Source organism: Ciconia boyciana, chromosome 5, assembly GCF_034638445.1.
Source record: "Ciconia boyciana chromosome 5, ASM3463844v1, whole genome shotgun sequence".
NCBI classification, from domain to species: Eukaryota; Metazoa; Chordata; class Aves; order Ciconiiformes; family Ciconiidae; genus Ciconia; species Ciconia boyciana.
In genome coordinates, this window is record NC_132938.1 from 17,704,071 (window position 1) to 17,722,275 (window position 18,205).

General features: G+C 40.6%; 1 protein-coding gene across 13 annotated transcripts in view; it reads right to left on the bottom strand.

The window, feature by feature from the left end:
* LDB2 (LIM domain binding 2) overlaps positions 1-18,205 on the bottom strand; it is a 222,762-nt gene that overhangs the window by 55,577 nt on the left and 148,980 nt on the right. The window lies entirely within an intron of this gene.

An 18,205-nucleotide genomic window follows, 5' to 3' on the forward strand; every position in this document is an offset into this window, starting at 1 on the left:
CTTAAACCCCAAACTATGGACTCAAGGTACCCAATTCTGCAATATTTACTCGGCCAAAACTCTCACTGAAGTCACACCTCTCACTTCAATCGCAGTTTCAGGTAAGTACTACGAGGTCTAACTCCAAATACCTAATAGTAATAGTGAGCTTCTGGTTGTATTTCAGATGCACAAACTAGCAGAAGCACTGACATCAAAGGCAATTACCTCATATGCAACTAATGTTTTCCATCTCCCTTTTTACAGATAAATTTGGATGCAACCACAAGCCTGATATGACAGAACACTTCAGTTTATAATAGACCAATACTTCCATACCGAATGACTCATTGCTTTGCATGCATTAATCAATCCACAGTAATTCTGAGTGGTGGATACATAAAAATTGCCTCCCTTTTACAGAGGGAAAAAACAAGCCGTCTAAACTGTGTTTTGGAAGAATGAGATAGAAAAGTCCCCATCAACAGGCAAGATTAGAGTTTATTGGTTCCTAATTCTTATTTGTCTATTAGGACTATGCGGTGACTCATGCCTCCCTCATTTGCTGTATACTTTTGAGAGTAATTTCCAAAAAAATTTTTTTCATAGGAATTTTGCCAGCATATGAACAAAGGCTCCTGACCCTAAAAATGTATTTGCAAGTGGGTGTTGTAAATTAAAAAGTATGGTGTTTTCACAGTAGTTCTGTGAAAACTGTTTCTGCTCTGTGCATTACAATGTGGAATATTGCATGTGCAGTCATAATGCACATTATATAATGAAAATATACAAATGTAGAAAATTAAGACTTGTTAAAGCTTTTGCTGTAATTTTAGATATAAATGTAATTTAATGTACAAAAATATACCACAGTCTCTGGAAGTGGCTGACAATTCAATTAATACATTGAACGACTATTCTACGACTCTAGCACCTAAAAAACCCCACCCACTCACTATGCATATATTAATTTTCTACAGTCTTATAATTTAATTTAGAAAAACTGAAGTCCAGTGTATCATCACAGGACTCAACTCGGGCTTTAACTCAAATTTTTCCATGTTGGTATGGTATATAGTAAAATGTGAAATTTACCCATCAAGTTAATTTCTTGCTCCCCTAAGGCTAATTAGTGCAAATTAAATTTCCTGCTAATCATCCTAAGCAGCAAATGTGTGATATGAAAATCCAGCATTCCTACTGATTGTGATAAACGTCTATTCACGTGACTTATGCACTGCATAAATATCTTGAAACTATTTTAACTGCAGTTTATAGACTGTTCCCAAAGTAGCATGGTCATATGGTGTTGCTTTTTGCCTTGTATTCACAGCTACAACACATTAAAGAAGGCTAGAAATACATTAAATACCTTATACTTATTACTTTTCCTAGTAAGCATTATCTGTGTTTGCCACAGGGATATGCTACTGTGAGCAACAAAGTGGGGGACCAAAAGGATGAAGAGGAATAGAGATGCACACAAGGATATGCCCCATGGAACCTGATTTTCAATGACAGATGCACATGCAGACCCCCTCTGTCTGTAAAACTGAAAATAGCTAGTAGAAATGTCCAGCATAAACGATTATAGCTAATATTCACCTCCAGAAGAAACATTCATGGAAACCCATATTAATAAGCAGACCTGTCCTCAGCTCACCATGTTGCCTTGCCACAGAAGACTGAAGCGGTTTCAAGGTTTTGGTTCTCTTCCTGAAGCACTCAATGGCTTAAAAAGATCATTTCAGTTCTAGGATAAACATGAAACTCTCTACAGCAGTAACAAAGCTTATTTGTGCAGGAGACGGTATTTCCAAGAACAACAAAAGGCTGTGGAACAGCTCTTATAAAGTCTAGGGATCATCACAAACTCTGTGCATTTTAAGTGTGAAGGACTTCTCTCTGTTTTTTTTCTCCTCCAAAACATGATTGTGCACATGAGCATTCAAGCACATATGTGTGTGCACCCTCAGCTCTGCTGCATGCACACATACAATCCTTTCCTGGGAGTAGGAATATGAACGTGGCAAACATGCTTTTCCTTCCCTTCTTGCAGTAGATGGACATGCTTGGGTGTGCGTGTACACACTCCACCTGTGTCTGCCACTGTACATCTCAACAGGATTTCAGCAACACCATGTACCTTCTGCCAGAGTCAGCTGAAGGCTACTTCCCAGGAGGGCTCCAAGTAATATGAAGGCAGGATTGTGGGACAACTTGATACCTGTGGCCACTTCAGGATGTAGTTTAGCTATCCTTGCACCAGAAATGTGAACACACACCTTGCAGAGCGCAGAGCAAGCTGTACGCTAGCTTGGCCTTGGGTTTGCAATTCCCCAGAGGCAGTCACAGACAATAATGGCAAGTATAGTCTACATCGCATATGGTGTAATATCACACCAACAGGACTGAACGAAGCCTTATATGCTACTGCCATTGGAATTTCTTCATGTTTTAGCGCTTGGCTTTTAGTCCACAGAATACACTTTAAGAATGTATCTCTGTGCATGGTTTTGTAGTGCTTCTCCCTCCCACACCACGCTTTCCTAAAGGAGCATCATATGGACACCCTCAGAGCCAGAGCACAGATCTTTGCCACAAGAGCTCCAAGAGTGTTTGCAGTAGCAGTTTGAGTATGGGGAGACTCTTGTAATTTCCTTTCCTGGTGTCAGGGCCCTGAGAGCACCCTGAGAGGACCCCTGCTCTGGGGTTGGGCTGCCAGGCAGATTTTCCTTCCAGCTTCTCGGGGGGATCCTTGCCCAGCTACTGCAAGGCTTTCTGCCTACATCCTCATGGAATTCCCTGCAACTGGATCTCCTTCCAGTCATGTCTCCTATCCAGCTGTTGCTCTTTATTCTTTCTCCAATCTCTTTGGTCACCTACCACCATGGTCCAATCCTCCGTTTTTCCACCTTATGGTTGGTTGCTTTGCATCAGTTATCTTCAAAGTTCACTGTTCAACTCCCAGTATCTCCCTGTCTTCTCTTCTCTCCCCCTCCTTGCATACTGCCCCTTTTTCTCTTGCTCAGGGAGGCTCATTAACCCTTCCCAAACCCACCCAATTTCCTCATTCTCCTTACTTAAGCAGACCCAGCTATCTAGTCTCAGTCTCCCTGTTCTCCTCCACTCTCCCCAAAAACACCAGCTTCACGCCCACTTTCTTGGTGCCCTTCCTACCCAGCCAGGCTTCCCCAGCTCCTTGTCCCAGGCTCCCTGCCTCAGCAGTCTAAGCCCTCCTTCTGGATCTTGATTTTGTGGTTTTTTTCTCCCCAAGATTCTCTCTCTGCCCTTTTCCCCACTCTGTCTCCTCCTAACAGCAGATTCTTTCTCCATACGAACCCCATCTCTCCTTCCTTCCTTCCTTCAGCTTCTCATCCAGCCAGGGACCAGGCAAGAGGACCTCTTCCCTCTGTGCCTCCCACCCAGCCAAACACCTCCCCATTCCCTGTGTTTTTCTCATTGACTTCCAACTCTCCCTTACTTAATCATCCTCCATCTTCTCCTTTCACCTCCCAGTTACTATTTTTCTCGTCTCTCCTGCGTCAGTGTCATCTTGCCCTGATTTAGTCCCTTCTCTTTTCTTTTCTCCTCTTCCCTCTTCTTTCCTCTACATTCAGGTCAAGTTGCTTCCTTTGCAGGGCCACCTGGATCCCAGGTGCATCTGCCGGGAGCACAGGAGAAGGAAGGGCCTCCTGCTCACGCATGCAGCACTGGCTGAGCCTTCCCCGTGGGCTTTGCAGCAGCAATGTCCACAAGTCCACATAGCCCTGAGCTGCAACATGTCTAGTTACTCTTTGCAGCTGGCATGTGGATTGCCCCATTGGGCTGCTACGAGGAGCCTTACTATGCTCCTGGGAAAGGGAGTCCTTGGAAATTTTAGCTGTCAAACTCTAGTAAAGCCTGCACTGAGTACTTGAGAATGGGTGCTTTTTTTTCCCCAAAGATTTATAAATTTGCTAAATTCAGTCAGATTTCCACAAAGAGGACAAAAGGGAAACCCCTGCCACAAAGGTGAGCAACCCTACTCCAGAGCACACAGATTCTTGGGCATTTAAAAAACAAAGTTGCAAGACCTTTGTAACACGGACAAAACAATATTTTTCCATTTGTGGGGAAAGAATAAATCCCTTTTGGCTTAAATACAAGAGAACTAGCTAAAAGCAAAAACAATTTCAGCTTTATTGGGTCAAGTTTGGCAAAATTATAAATAAGTAGAAAGAAGGCCTTTTAATGGGACTTATCAAACAATATTAATAAAAGATGCTATATCATCTGCCTGCAAGAATATATTGGAATTGCCATGACCGCAGATGCTGAGGCTCTGAGCCCAATACTCAGGCTTAGGAAAGCAGACGTAGGTTCATACCTGCATCTATACAAATACTAACAGGCTCTTGCAGCCACATTACCCAGAAAAGACCTTTTTATAGTGTGAAATGTGACACCCTGCATTGTAAGATATTGGATATACTAGAAGGAAAATTCACCTGCCCCTCAGCATTCAGGCATTATTCCAGATCACTGGAATGCTGCTTTAAATTATCATTTTGTCCTGGGCAGCATCCTTCAACTCTAGCTGAGTATCTGAGGATGTACTATTTCCCATGAGAAGCGGGCACTGCCCCTTAAAGTTTGCTTCATTTGTGCTAGCAAATCCCCAGATAGCAAAGCAGACTGACAAAGATCAGCTGGATTTAGCAACAGGTAATAGTTATTTGTATGAAAATGTCTATAAGAAAGACATATCTGAAGTGACTATTTTGCACAAAATATAATGCTGTCATCTGCTGAATGACATACCTTTAGCCTATTCAGTGGTGTAACAGCTTGGCTGCATGTGATTTTGTATACCTTTCTGGCAGATCAGTGACCTAAATACGATTTTAGAATTTCAGTAAGACAGGTAGATTTGTGACTGCCCCAAATATGAGCGGTCCAGAAATCAATTAATTCAATCTATGAACATAGGCAAGAAGCTTTATAGGTCAGTAACAGTTATATTATGTATAATTTCTTAAGTATCATTCCTGGGGAATTCTAAAGAAAAGAATGAAACCATCTGACATATTAAATGGCCCAAGGCCTGCCTCTTGGGGAGGGAGGCACTTAGGTCACACTCCTGCTTTTTGGCCTGGGCATGCAACGATAATGATTAGGGTGCCCCTCTGTCATCCTGATCCTAGCAATCATTATTTTCATGCTGTCCTTCCATTTATTTCCCCTTTTAAATATGCTTGCCTAAGTGTAAAATACTTTATTCTCTCAGGAATATGTTTACGTCTAAAATTTTTTTTCCACCCCAAATATGAGCCAAAAAATCCGACGATCTCTAGGTGGGAATGGCCAGAATTTGTGAAATTTAGGATTTTTGCAAGCCTCAGACTAGCTATGGGCAGAAAGCCAGTTAAAAAAATAGTTTGTAATATGATTGTGGTACCACCACACACCATGTGGTGGTGATGGTACTGTTGGCTTTTTTTTTCCCCAAGGAAGATTCGAATAAAATAGAAAGTAAACATGTTTTTCTAGTTCACAGGAAACTGGTATTATTTGTGGGTTAGGAATAGAAGAACACTTCCTCCCTTTGTCTCCCAAAGATAGGCTGTCAAAATCTCAATGCCCTCTCTACAGAATGAAGGTTCACAGCCTCTTTGCAGAAGCAGGGCTTGATAGCAAACCCCTCCTTGCTCACTGAACTGCTCATGTGTTGCCTTTACAGTAGAAGCTCTCAGGGGCAGAGACTTGGATTTAGCATATACATATACACCACGTAAGATAACTGCCAAGTTGGTATAGAAGTGAAACAATGGAAGTGTTAATCAGTGAAATAAAAATATTGGGTTTATTGCTTCCAGGCTGGTTTTTGCAGCTCTGAATCCTGTCAAGTCCTATGTCTTCAATTAGAGCTAGGACATAAAATAGGTAATAAAACAGACAAAAATATAAAACCATAAAATATAAAAAGCCTTTAAAAGTTCCACAGAATCAGCAACAGAATGAAAAAACCACCCTGTGCCTATAGCTTAAAGGAGCTCTGCCTGGAAGCTCTGGTGCAGCCTGCAGCTGATTATCTCATCAACGTGCTATAGATGGGCTTGAGGATGGGCTTAGATGGTTGGGGCTGTGGGTTTTTTTGGCTACCAACACAAAATGTTGAGCTGTCCTGTAAAGCACTAGGCAGACCATGGAAGTCTCTTGCTTGAGAGATTATCACAGTTGGATCTCAGCAATTAAATGGAGATGCTACAACTAACTCTCCCCCAGCCAGATGTAAGGGCTACGGAAGCCAGGAGAAGACTTCCCATTGATTGCAAATGAGATTTCCCGAGCACCGCAGAAGAAAGCCTGTGCTTTCTGTTAATTATTAATTGACATCTCTGGGCATGGCTAATTGACATCTGTGTGGGCCAGAGCTTGGCATCTTCATTTACATATGTTTTTTTAACTGAAATAAACAAATCAGTACACACAAAGCAAAACTTCATAGAGTTACATAGTGATGTCATTGCTGTTATTCTGCCTATAGTTCTATTTGCCCAAATTTGTGCCAGTGAAATAGCACATCAGGTGTGTTCCCTCCCAGACACAGTCCATCTGGCTGCTACGTGGAGGGAGGGATCCGTCCATGAAGCTGGACAACAGTAAAGCTCCAGTCTTCAGTACTGTGACCTGCTCTCAGGAAGAGCTGCAAGGCAGGCTGCTTGTGGGAACGCCCCTCCACCTTTGTAAGACCTTATCTGGTGAGTGGATTCAAACCCAAACAGCATGAATCTGTTAATTCCCAGGAAAAGCTACTGTTAGATTTGATAGTATGGCATGAAAGGCAGTGAAAAGACAGTCTAATAAGTCCAAATTCTGTCTTAGAGACGTGTGGGCCATGTTGATTAAACCAGCCACATGTATCCAAGGCAGAATCTGGCACACCCAGACCTGTCCTTTTTTTCTCCCTATCTAGTGGGTAAGACTGGGGTCTTATCATATAGACTACTTATAGAATAAAAATTATAATATTTGATTAATCTCCACTTATCGGAAATGTCTAGTTATTTATACAAATTAAATATTAAGTAAAATTAAATTTATGATTTAAAATCTATTACAACTGTAGTAATAATAATATACTACAGTATACTAGTATACTATTAATAGTAGTATACTAGTAATATACTATATTGTATTTAAAGAGTCAGAAAACATCTGTATAATCTACAGACATTACAGTTTTTAAACTCCATGAAGTTTGGAAGACAGTGGAAGTACTACCTCCATATTGCTAATAAAGCACAGCTTTTTGATGAGTAAAATTAGCCATATACACATTCTTCCCATGTCCTTACAATTTTGTTTTTATCTTCAATAATCTACTTAGCACTTCATGGAAATTGCGGAAATCTAAGGTTTCCAACCATTTTGCCTTTGTTCTCAATTTTGGAAGAAAACTGCAAAGTGGGATGAGTAACATGGATTCAGCACTGTGACTGAGTGACTTGAATCCTTCCCACATCCAGAACCCAATGTTCTGGGGTGGTTTTGTTTTGATCCATGATACTTTCATGGTATCTGCAATACCTTATTTATTTTATGTCAATAATATTGCCTGCAGTTAAAAGCTATAACCCAAAATATTAAAGCTTATACAATTGTAAATATCTAGGTTTCCCTCTCCAGTTCCTTCTATCCTGTGTAATTCAAACATTGTGTTAGGTTTGACTCTGCCTTTTCTCCAATAATTCTTTTCTAACAACATTTTACTCTGGTGAGGATTTGCCTGTATAATTTTGATTCCGTTGACAGTGTATTTCCTTTTCTCAAAAGTCTGTAACTAGCACTTCAATCCTCTAAAACACACTTGAGTCAAGAACAAGTAACAGAAACTTCATGACAATGAGATCTCAGCTTAACTCCCCACACCTTATGACCCTTATTCTCACAGACACATAATCTGCAACTCAGTCTTAAATCCATCATCTCTCTGAAGAGAGACAATATTTTACTATAATTCATTTTGGTAAAAATAGCCAGAAAACAACTATAAAAAGCTCTGTATGTCTCAGTACAAAGCTAAACTGCATCAGCCTAGTTTTTCACTAAGGCTCAGCCAGTCTACCTATTACAATAAAATTTCCTCCCAGCCCTTTCCTTATTATACTGGCAGCACACTACCAGTCTTTAAAGAATTGCTTACCACAAAATTCAGAGTCTTCAGATCTAGAGTATTACAGCCTCAGGCTAAGACAGTGTGGACCAGGGGATGTGGACAGCAAGCGGCAGAGTCCAAGATCCCTTTCACAAGATGGCATTGGAAGGCACCTCTGGGGATCGTCTGGTCCAACCCCTCACTCAGAGCAGGGTCACCTGCAGTGGGTCGCCTAGGACTGTGTCCAGTCGGGTTTTGAATATCTCCAAGGATGGAGCCTTCACGACCTCTCTGGGTAACCTGTGCCAGTGTTTGACCATCCTTTGAGGAAAATGCTTTTCCTTATGTTTAAATGGAATTTTCTGTGTTTCACTTTGTGCCCAGTGCCTCTTGCATTTCACTGGGTGATACTGAGAAGAGTCTGGCTCTGTCATCTTTACTCCATCCCCATCATATATTTGCACACATTGATAAGATGCCCCTTCTCCAGGCTGCAAAGTCTCAGCTCTCTCAGCCTCTCCTCGTATGGCAGATCCTCCAAGCCTTTAATCATATTCACAGCTCTTCTCTGGACTTGCTCCAGTATAACCATGTCTTTCTTCTAAATGGTGAGCCCAAACTGAATGTGTGTCCAGATGTGTCTCGCCAGCACCGAGGGAAGGATCACGTCCCTCAAACTTTCCCTAATGCAGCTAAGGAGGCTGTTGGCTTCTTTGCTGCAATGGTACATCGCTGGCTCACAGTCAGCTTGAACTCTCCGCTCCTTTCCTGCAGGTCTCATAACCAGCACCTCAAATTCAAGCACAAATAGCAGAGCACTGGCCCTCCACAGCTCTGTACCAGCTTCAAGCTTTAAGTTTTCGCTCTGTATCCAGTGACAACACTCTAAGAACTCAGGGAGTCTGCTAACCGATCATAAAATGAAAACTCAGAGCCCATACAGTTTGTTGTTTAAACAACTGAATTAGGTTTCCAGTAGTAGAGAGCAGGCCAGACCCTTACCCCACATTGAAAAATTCAGACTTTCTCATGGCAGGCACGTTTCTGAGGAAGCCTATGGTCTAAGCTGATTTTTTAGGCTGGAGGGGAGAAGTGTTTGAGAGGGTTACCCATACTCTTTTTCCACAGACAAAAGACATATCTTCTATGAGGAAGCTCCAGTTTTCACTGTAAAACTTCCACATCTTATAGATCAAAACCATCACTCCCCTCAAAGATCTATACATGAATATTTTAGCGAAGAGAATATTTATATTTGCATAAAAAATCTGCACTCTAAATGTGAACAAAGCCAGAACAAATGGTTTGCCTGGTTGCAGTATACAACCACTGACACTTCTGTCTGTGCTAATCATTCTGTTTGAGGAAAGAGTATTTCAGTTGACTTTATTCAACAACTGCAAAGAAGAAAGTTTTAAAGGCAAGCCAAAGAGTTTATTCACAGCTGTATGACAAACCACTGTCAAAACATAATAAACCACAACCAAACTCAAGCAGAAAATGACAAAATGTAAGACCGTAAAAATGATGGAAATTGTGGAGGACAGGCATTTTAGATGAACAAATGCAATCTGTACCAGCATAAAGGACCAACACAGCGCAGAAAATGATACCCAGAAAAGTCGTCTCAAGAAATAAAGGCAAAAACATAAAATTCAAATGACAGGACACCAAAAGGAACAGACAAAAAACAGGCAAACCATCCAGTTGTATTAAATCAAGCACACCCCTGACCCCTGACTTCATCTGACCTAGCAGAATACTAAACAAAAAATTATGTAAAAGCACAAGCAAAATTACATTAAGATAAAGTCATATAGGCCATACCCTCACATACTGCCACAATTCTTTTATACAGGTACCCAAGATGGTCTGGGGCAGAACCTAGCCAGAGAGCTCAAAACCAAAGCTTAGTTGCTGCCGAAAATGGGTGTCTGCCTTTCTGTGGTGTGTTTGTGCTGGTGGTGGGTTAACTGACCAATGCACACATTTCACAGCAATCGACTCGATTAATCTCTTGTTGATCTGAATCCAAACAGTTCCACGAAAATTAAGCAAGTCACTGGAACCACACCAATTACCACCTGCAAAGAATTCAGCCATTATGCTGGGGATCTTTCCCCTCCCCCCCAACTGTGTAAATATTCAAGCTATTGCTACGAAAGCATGTAGGAAGATCTGTTGTGATATATTTGCTGGTGCAAAGTTGTTCTGAAGACAGATGTCTACAAACATAATTCTACCAGTTTCTGATCTCTACTCTCTCCTCTGAACCATGTTGAGACGGGAAGCTGAGGCAGAAAAAAAAGAAAAAAAATCTTGCATGTATTCTAGAAATGCTATTAAACATTTACAGCCTATATGAGGGAAGAATAAACAACTGACAAAGTACTGATCTGAATAATGCATAGGTCCCTTTCACCCTTAGAAACATTAAAAGAGAAGCTGTGAGTGACTGAGACAGGGTACCATGTGTACTGGATAACTTTTTCATTTCTACAGCTCCTGATTTACACCCAGGCAAAATCAGCAGCAACATACACCTTTCATTAGCTGCAACTCTGATAAATCCTGTTTTTGGTTTCAGTCCAGTTTGTATCTGCCAGAATAGCACCTCACACCACCACCACGATGCCTGGTGAAAAGCCTGAGGACAAGCACAGGCTGCCAGGACCTCACAGGGCTCAGCTCAGGCAGAATTTACCTTTCTTGGATGCTTTCTGCAGCTCTCCACAAGCTCCCTTCTGCTGAGAGAAAGCTACTAACAGTACTTATGGCAGCTAGTTTAAGTTAGTTAAAGCTACTCCTTTGCTGTGGTTAGTACCGTGTAAACATAGCCATGAATGTGTCTATAAAACATATTGTAGGCAGACACCAACTTGCTCTGCTAACACTCCAGGTAACCCAAAAGCTACATGTTTGCATAGTGTGGCATCACGTCTGAGCAAGTAAATCCCGTGAAGAGGCAGGATATATTTGTTTGGGCTCCAAGCCAGATGAAAATGGCCACGCAGCACCTGGTCAGCTCGGCGTGTGGGCAGATCGGGCTCATATAGGCATTTGCCATGTAGGCATAGCTGACCTCCTCAACACTGGCAGACTTCTTTTCATGGCAAGACTGAAGCCCACGGGTAGGCAATGTGAAGGAGAAAGATAGTCCCTTCCCTGAACACAGGACTTCGTGCTCAAGCACTGTCAGTCAAGCATCACAGCACGGTCCACATTCAGGTGAAAAATATCAGAGGTGAAATGTGTTGATATGTGCATCAAAAGGGACATAACATAGTGGGGAGTGTGTCTGGAGAACTGGTGGGAGGTGAGGGGTTACGGTGATATGATAAAAGATACACATGGCATTCTCAAAATCCTCAAACTGCATTGAGCACATGTGGATTGATAACCAGCATGATTTTTCTGGTAATTTTATGCTGTAGACGTATGAACAATATCTCACCAGTGGATAATATCAGTTGTCGGTTATATACATGTTTTATAACAACCAGAACACTCTTTTTCAAAAAGCTGTTGGTGGTTGGCTTTGATTTCTTTTTTTCTGCAGCAAAGCTTGCTTTCCCACTCTCTTTCGCTTTCTCTTTCAAGCTCATGGAAGCTAACTGCAGAGAAAGTAAAAAGGTATTCAACACACTAGACAAAATAATTAGGAAAATATTACCATTTTAAAATGTTTTGGTGGTTTTAAAAGTGCAGCTTGTCTACTACCCTTAAAATGAAGGCAAGTGCCCTGTGTTCAGCTATACAAATCAGATGTCTGACAAAATAACGTCAAATAATAAAGAACCACTTTCAGAAAAGGGCAAGCAATGTAACACGTTTACAAGCTTCAGTCAGAACACACGTTATACGTAGCTTTTAATAAAATTTTACGCAGCAAGTAATGCAGAATGCTCTTAACTTGAAAAAGGTAACATCAGTAATAAGTGCTGTAACAAATTTGTGCTGAAGTTGAAATAGCTTCTTCCTATGTTTTCTGTCCTTTTAGCTGTATGATACATTTTTTCCACATTTCACAGAGAGTCATTATATCATCTTCTTGATATATTTTTACTACAATGACTCACTGTGATTTCTGGAACCACTACAGGTAAGATGCAGGTCCTGTGACAATGCTGAATTGTCACTGTCAGGACAGCTTCAGGGACCCCCTGAATATAAAATACAACCACCACCACACAGGATCAACCCAAATGCCCACCCAGACCAACACCTGTGCCTGACAACAGCCAAACTAAAAACCTAAGAAAAAAATGGGAAAAAAAAAGGACAAGTGTGACATGATCCTTGCCCTGGTCCATCATACCTGCTTCCAAAAGTGAACAGGTGGAAAGCTACAAAGGTGATGGTTGCATTCAATTACACATGGAATTCTTGGCTATTAACAGCTATTAACATCCAAGTAGAATGAGATTGCAGGGAACCCCACGCTTCAAATATCAACCTAACAACTCTTAATTTAATTACAGAAAGAGATATACAAACTTTATGATCCTGGACTGGAAACATATAAAAAAAATTCTCTTGGAACATATTTTCTTACAGAACTGAAGAAACTCAAGGTGGGAAGTTCTTCTCTAAAGGTTTAGGAATAACATTTATCTTTCAGCAGTGTTGATTGATAGGGTTACAGTGCAACGCTGCCCATAAGTATCCCTGTTGACATCAGGGAGAATGATCCAGATCAATAACTTTGTTCTGATATCTTAACATGAATATGACTATCTAATTCAAAATACTTCTTTGACAAATTAAATATATTTTTTCAAAATCTACCAAATTTGAAAAATGTACAGAAATCACCTAATGTGGGAAAACCAATTTAATTTGGTACCTTTCACATTCATTACAGTCAAACAGGACTCTGAATAAAAAAAAAAAAAAGATACTCCACCTTGCAATGTAAACAGGCAAATATGGTGCTGTATACATACACATTTGAAATATCCCCCTGACTTTCAAATAATTTGTACATATTTCACAACTAAGAATATATTTTTTAACAGCAGTATTGCAAACTCAACTCAGGATCTGGAAACAAATTTGTGTGGTGATTACTGCAGTGAATAGTTAGCTGACTTATTTGTTTACACAACCTAACACCATATAATAGTAAGTTTGGTAGGAGCCAATTCATACTTTTGTTTTAAGAGAAATAAAAAAGGTGCTGGAATAAAATGCAGAAAATGCCAGTCCAAAATTGTTATGTTGTTGGCATCCATTACACAGAAGAGTAATAGAAAGTAACACTCTTACAAGGTCATTTTTTCACCATAACCATAGAAAAATATCTCTACCTAAAGTCAGTCTTCCTTCACTACACTCATACATGAATATTTTCAAATGATTTTTCCCCCCGTTAATCCTGATCTTACTTCAGGCATTATTCAAGGACAAATCCTGGTCCCCCATGGATCTCCACTTAAACAGCAGGAATTTTGCCTGCATAACGAGAAGAAGAACTAAAGAAAATTATCTTCATTTTTGTGAAGTTAGTCATCTAAGAGGTAAGGGCAGAGGAGGAGTGCTGTACTCTGATGCAGGACAGGTAGCTGCATTGTTTCTCCTCCCCATGTGTCTGGATCATGTCAACAAAGCACACTGCACGCAACTTGAAAACCTCAGAAAACATGGGCTTTGCTCTGCAACTACTCACTAACACAAACTGAATTCTGTAATTTTTTTTCAGCAAAATTGTGGATTAATTCAAAACTAAAATGTCATTTTGCTACAAAAAATAGAAAAGGAGGGAAAATCACCCACAGTGAGGCAAAAGGAAAGCAATTTAGACAAATAAGAGCTGTTCCCAGACCTCTGCACAAACCTTGGACTGAACATGACATTTAAATTTTTTTTGGATCAGCACTCTTGTATTTTATACAGTACTTTATCCACATCCCTCCTATCCTCCTGTTCCTAGAATCAGCACAGCTAGAAATATAAATTAAAAGGTTATTCTTGTATACCTCACATCTGGTTAGAGTTAGGAAGTGCTAAAAATCATATGAGGGAGTTTATTCTCACAGGCTTTTGAGCCTGAAATTCTTGTTGTTTCCTGCCTTTGCAAGAACTTCGGAGGCATGTAGTTCTTAAAAAGAGATGGCTATTTTGCTTGCCATTGGAAAAAAGTGAAATGACTTTGATGGTCTGAGCTATGGCTTGGAACTTAAAACTAACTCATTAAATATTTGAATGTATGCAAGTTAACATAGAAAACAATTCACAGCAACCAATGTGATACTAAAGACTCTTCTCCCCTGGGCTTCATACCCAGTAGGTGCCCACACTGACTGCACAACATAACACAATACATGTCACATAACTGCAGAAAAGATTCATGGGGCGGTTTGGTTTTGCCCCACCATGCAACCGAATCTCACCTGTTACTGCAGATGAAACTCGTATCAGTATATAGGGACCTACACTTCTGAAAGAAGAAAATATAGACCCTCTCTTACAGTATGTTCCTTATGTCTACATAACGTGCCCACTCCAGGAGTAATAAACATTTAGCGAAGTGATTCTGAATTTCTTCAGGCTAATCCTCTATGCCTACACACTCACACAATATCCTAGTGGGGTGGAACAGGAGCTTCTAACCATACGCACATTGTGTCGGCAAAGCAGCATGCATTTGATTTCCCAGAGCTATTCCCATGAGGTGGTGTGCAGTGTAGTCACAAGCAGTGGCTCTGAGTGACATTTCTCACCTTTAATTTCTCCTAAAAGTCCGCCAGTTCTGAGGCAGATGGCAGGCTACACCCCCAAAAAGGCAACTTCACAGGAAGCCTTCGCTCTGCGTGGGGATGTTGCATAGGGGAGCTGAACTTTTGCTCCTCCTCTGTTATTTCCACCTGCTTTTTCCCCTGAGTTTCATCACTCGTATGTCATCCCATTCACATTTTACTCTCCCATGTCGTAAGCTGTCTGCTCTATTCAATGTCCTTCAAAGGGGTACTCACATGGAAGTCACTCAAAAGAAGGTCACCCAAAGCCTTTCCATTGAAGAATTTGTGTTTGCCACTTGTTTGTTAAGTTATCGGTTCTCCGTATGTTCTGAGTAGTGATAAATGCACCCAAAACTGCAGAATCTCAAGAAAGGTGATGGGAATGGTTGAATTTCAGAACACAGGTTTTCATGCAACTGTGAGAAGATTTAAGAGCAAATGGTAGTACTAACAAAATAACATTTTTGTTTACTGCATCAGAGCTACAAGTTACACTTGAAGAATGACATTCTTAACAGTGTCAAGAAAAAGTGGTGTTTACTTTCTAAGGAGTAAATTTTAACCCAAATGCGATCAGAAACTAAGAAAAAGTCTTACTTTTTTTCAGAGAAACGTCTATGTTTACACTTCAGTATCATGAAAAAAATGACAATATTTATGTTGTGTCTTTTTTGTCTCCCCAGTGATTCCAGAAATTAAGAATATTTTGTTATATTCTATAGAGTTTTATTTCAAATACCTAACCTTTATATAACTAGCCGACTGATGTGGAATAATCAACTCCTTACCATACGCCATACTCACTATACTGACTGTGGTACGTTGGGATGACACATCTTAGGCAAATGTTGCCATGCTCCCTGACAAGTTTGCAAACTAGTCCCAAGAGGGTGACTGCCAATGGATGTTTCTTAATGGACACAGTGAGATGACAATTATGAGGGATTCTTCCAACTATCTATCCATCTATGAATCATTCTCCTAGATTTACCAGGAATTACTCCATTGTCTTTATTAAATGTGACACTAAGCAGGAGTTTTGCTGAAGCATTGAATAAAAAGTGGTCTGCTGGCAACATTAGATATGTTGAAGGAAAGAGTCATGGGCCACTTGCATATCTGCTAACCACAGGAATACACTACTGCAAGATGGATGATCCATATTATTGATACCACATTGGTGTCACTGCAATGGAAAATTATACAGGTTTTCTTTTTGTCTTTTTCACTATTTTTTCTCAATGCATCACTGACAGTAGTAATATGAATCTGCTCTTCTTTGAAATGTAGTGGCCTAGAAAATATAAAAACTGATGCCAGTGTGTCTGCTACAGAGTGGAAGGATCCCAGTGAGCTCTCTTTATAAGATTATTCCAGTATGGGTCAACTGTTGCAATATTCAGCAACCTAAACATCATTAAAGGAGTTATTCCCTACTGTGTCCTTTTGTATCTAACACCTTTTCAAGCAAAAACTTGGATGTTTCCTCCAACACATATTTTTGAGTATCCCACTGATCTTGCTTGTTCTTGGAAAACACCCTGGCGATCTGCAGAAATGAATCTCATGTTGCAGCATTGCCATTTTCCATGGCATGACAGTCCATGCTACAGTGGTGTGTTCATCTGGTTCAGCCTACACCACAGTTCTACTTCGTGACTCCTCTGCATGGTTACAAGAGGCATTTACTTCATACTTACATATGATTTTACTGGTACAGTTAAGATCCTCATTACCTGAAAAAGTTTCAGAAACGTACGCTCATTTTAAGAGCAAACCTCTACATGATTTGGCACAAAGTTACTGTCATGAAAGACACTGATAGCAAGGGATGATTCTCTTCCAGAGTTGCAAGATATATTTTGAAAATAGGAAACAGACCATTGTGTTTATTTACTTATGCTTTTGAAGTGTGCAATACAGAACCCCTCCTCAGCATCAGTAGGGAGAGTCAACAGCAGTTCAGTCTTTGCTGAGATACAGAAGGGACCCTGCCTTTGAGCACACAAACTTTCCTGTAACTCCTTACAATTTAGGCTGACTACATGCAATGCCGTTTGTCGCTGCAATGCACTGTTGATTAGCATATGCAAATTATGAATTAAGATATGCAAACCATACGTAAGTCACACGTATTTTTAAAAGGCTTGCCTAAAGAGGGGGATGTAGCTGTCACTTTTAACAATAGCAAACACCTAATAGCAAACGCCTACATGTAAAGCTACTAAAAAGACACAGTAGTGGTGCAGTGTTGGAGCACATCTGAACCCACATCCACTTTCAATACACAAAATAAGTTTTTATGAGATTTTTTTTTGGCATTTGTTCATGGTGCGTTGCCTACGTATGCCTACTAGCAAATGTCTTAAAACAGGATAGCTGGAAATATTGCAACAGATAAGCTTGCAGAGAACAACCTTTCCCCCTGAATACGTAAGCGAGCATATAACCCTCTGTGAGAGAGATGGTAAGTGCTAAAAAACCCCTTGTACAATGAATAAAAAGAAAAGACTTGGCCCGCCTTATTACATCACTGCTTTTCTGTGAGAAGTTGAGCCCTGAAGTGGAATTACAAGCTTATGATGAGCCCCAAAGTCTTCCTTAATTTATCATCATTTTCCCTTGAAAATCTTGAAAGCAAATTTCAAAGCCTCTCCCATGTCTTCTATAATGTCCTATGGTGCACAGTAAACTGGGGGCAATTATTTTGTCAAGAAGCAATTAATTATTTTCACTCATGTCATAGAGATGGGTACTGAACATGTGGGAAATTGAAACAGAAAGCTTACTGTAAATACTTTTCCTGAAAATACTGCTCTTACAGCCTAATTCCTAATCTACACACAGTTTGATAGAAGTATGATTGTAGGACAGTAAATATTATTGAAATACTTATAACAGCAACGTTCCAAGAGTGGTCACAGTAGTAGCAGGTAATCAGGTAAAGCTTATCCCTCTTTGCATACAGGCACGAAGCATGCCATTATAAATGTATCAACATGGAAGGGGTTAAGGATGACTTCTTCATGTGAGCAAAGGCCCATGCTCACAGGCAAACCCACACGGCAGGCAGAGAGGGAGCAATGCAAGACCTGACCAGCCTTAGCTGCTTGCTGTCATCCTGCTGGGAGTTACAAGCCCATGGGGAGACACCACAACAGCCCTCGCAATGGCTCCTACTCCAAACGAGGGCTTGGTGGTGCCTGAAGATGACTTGGCAAGGCAGCGCGTGACAAAAGCCCTCCTCTGAGGTCAGTCACTGCCAGAGGAAGAGCAGTGGCAAACAGCAAGAATGGTCACTTTTAAAATAACTGCAGCTGTTTCCACATGTGACTGTGCTCTAACA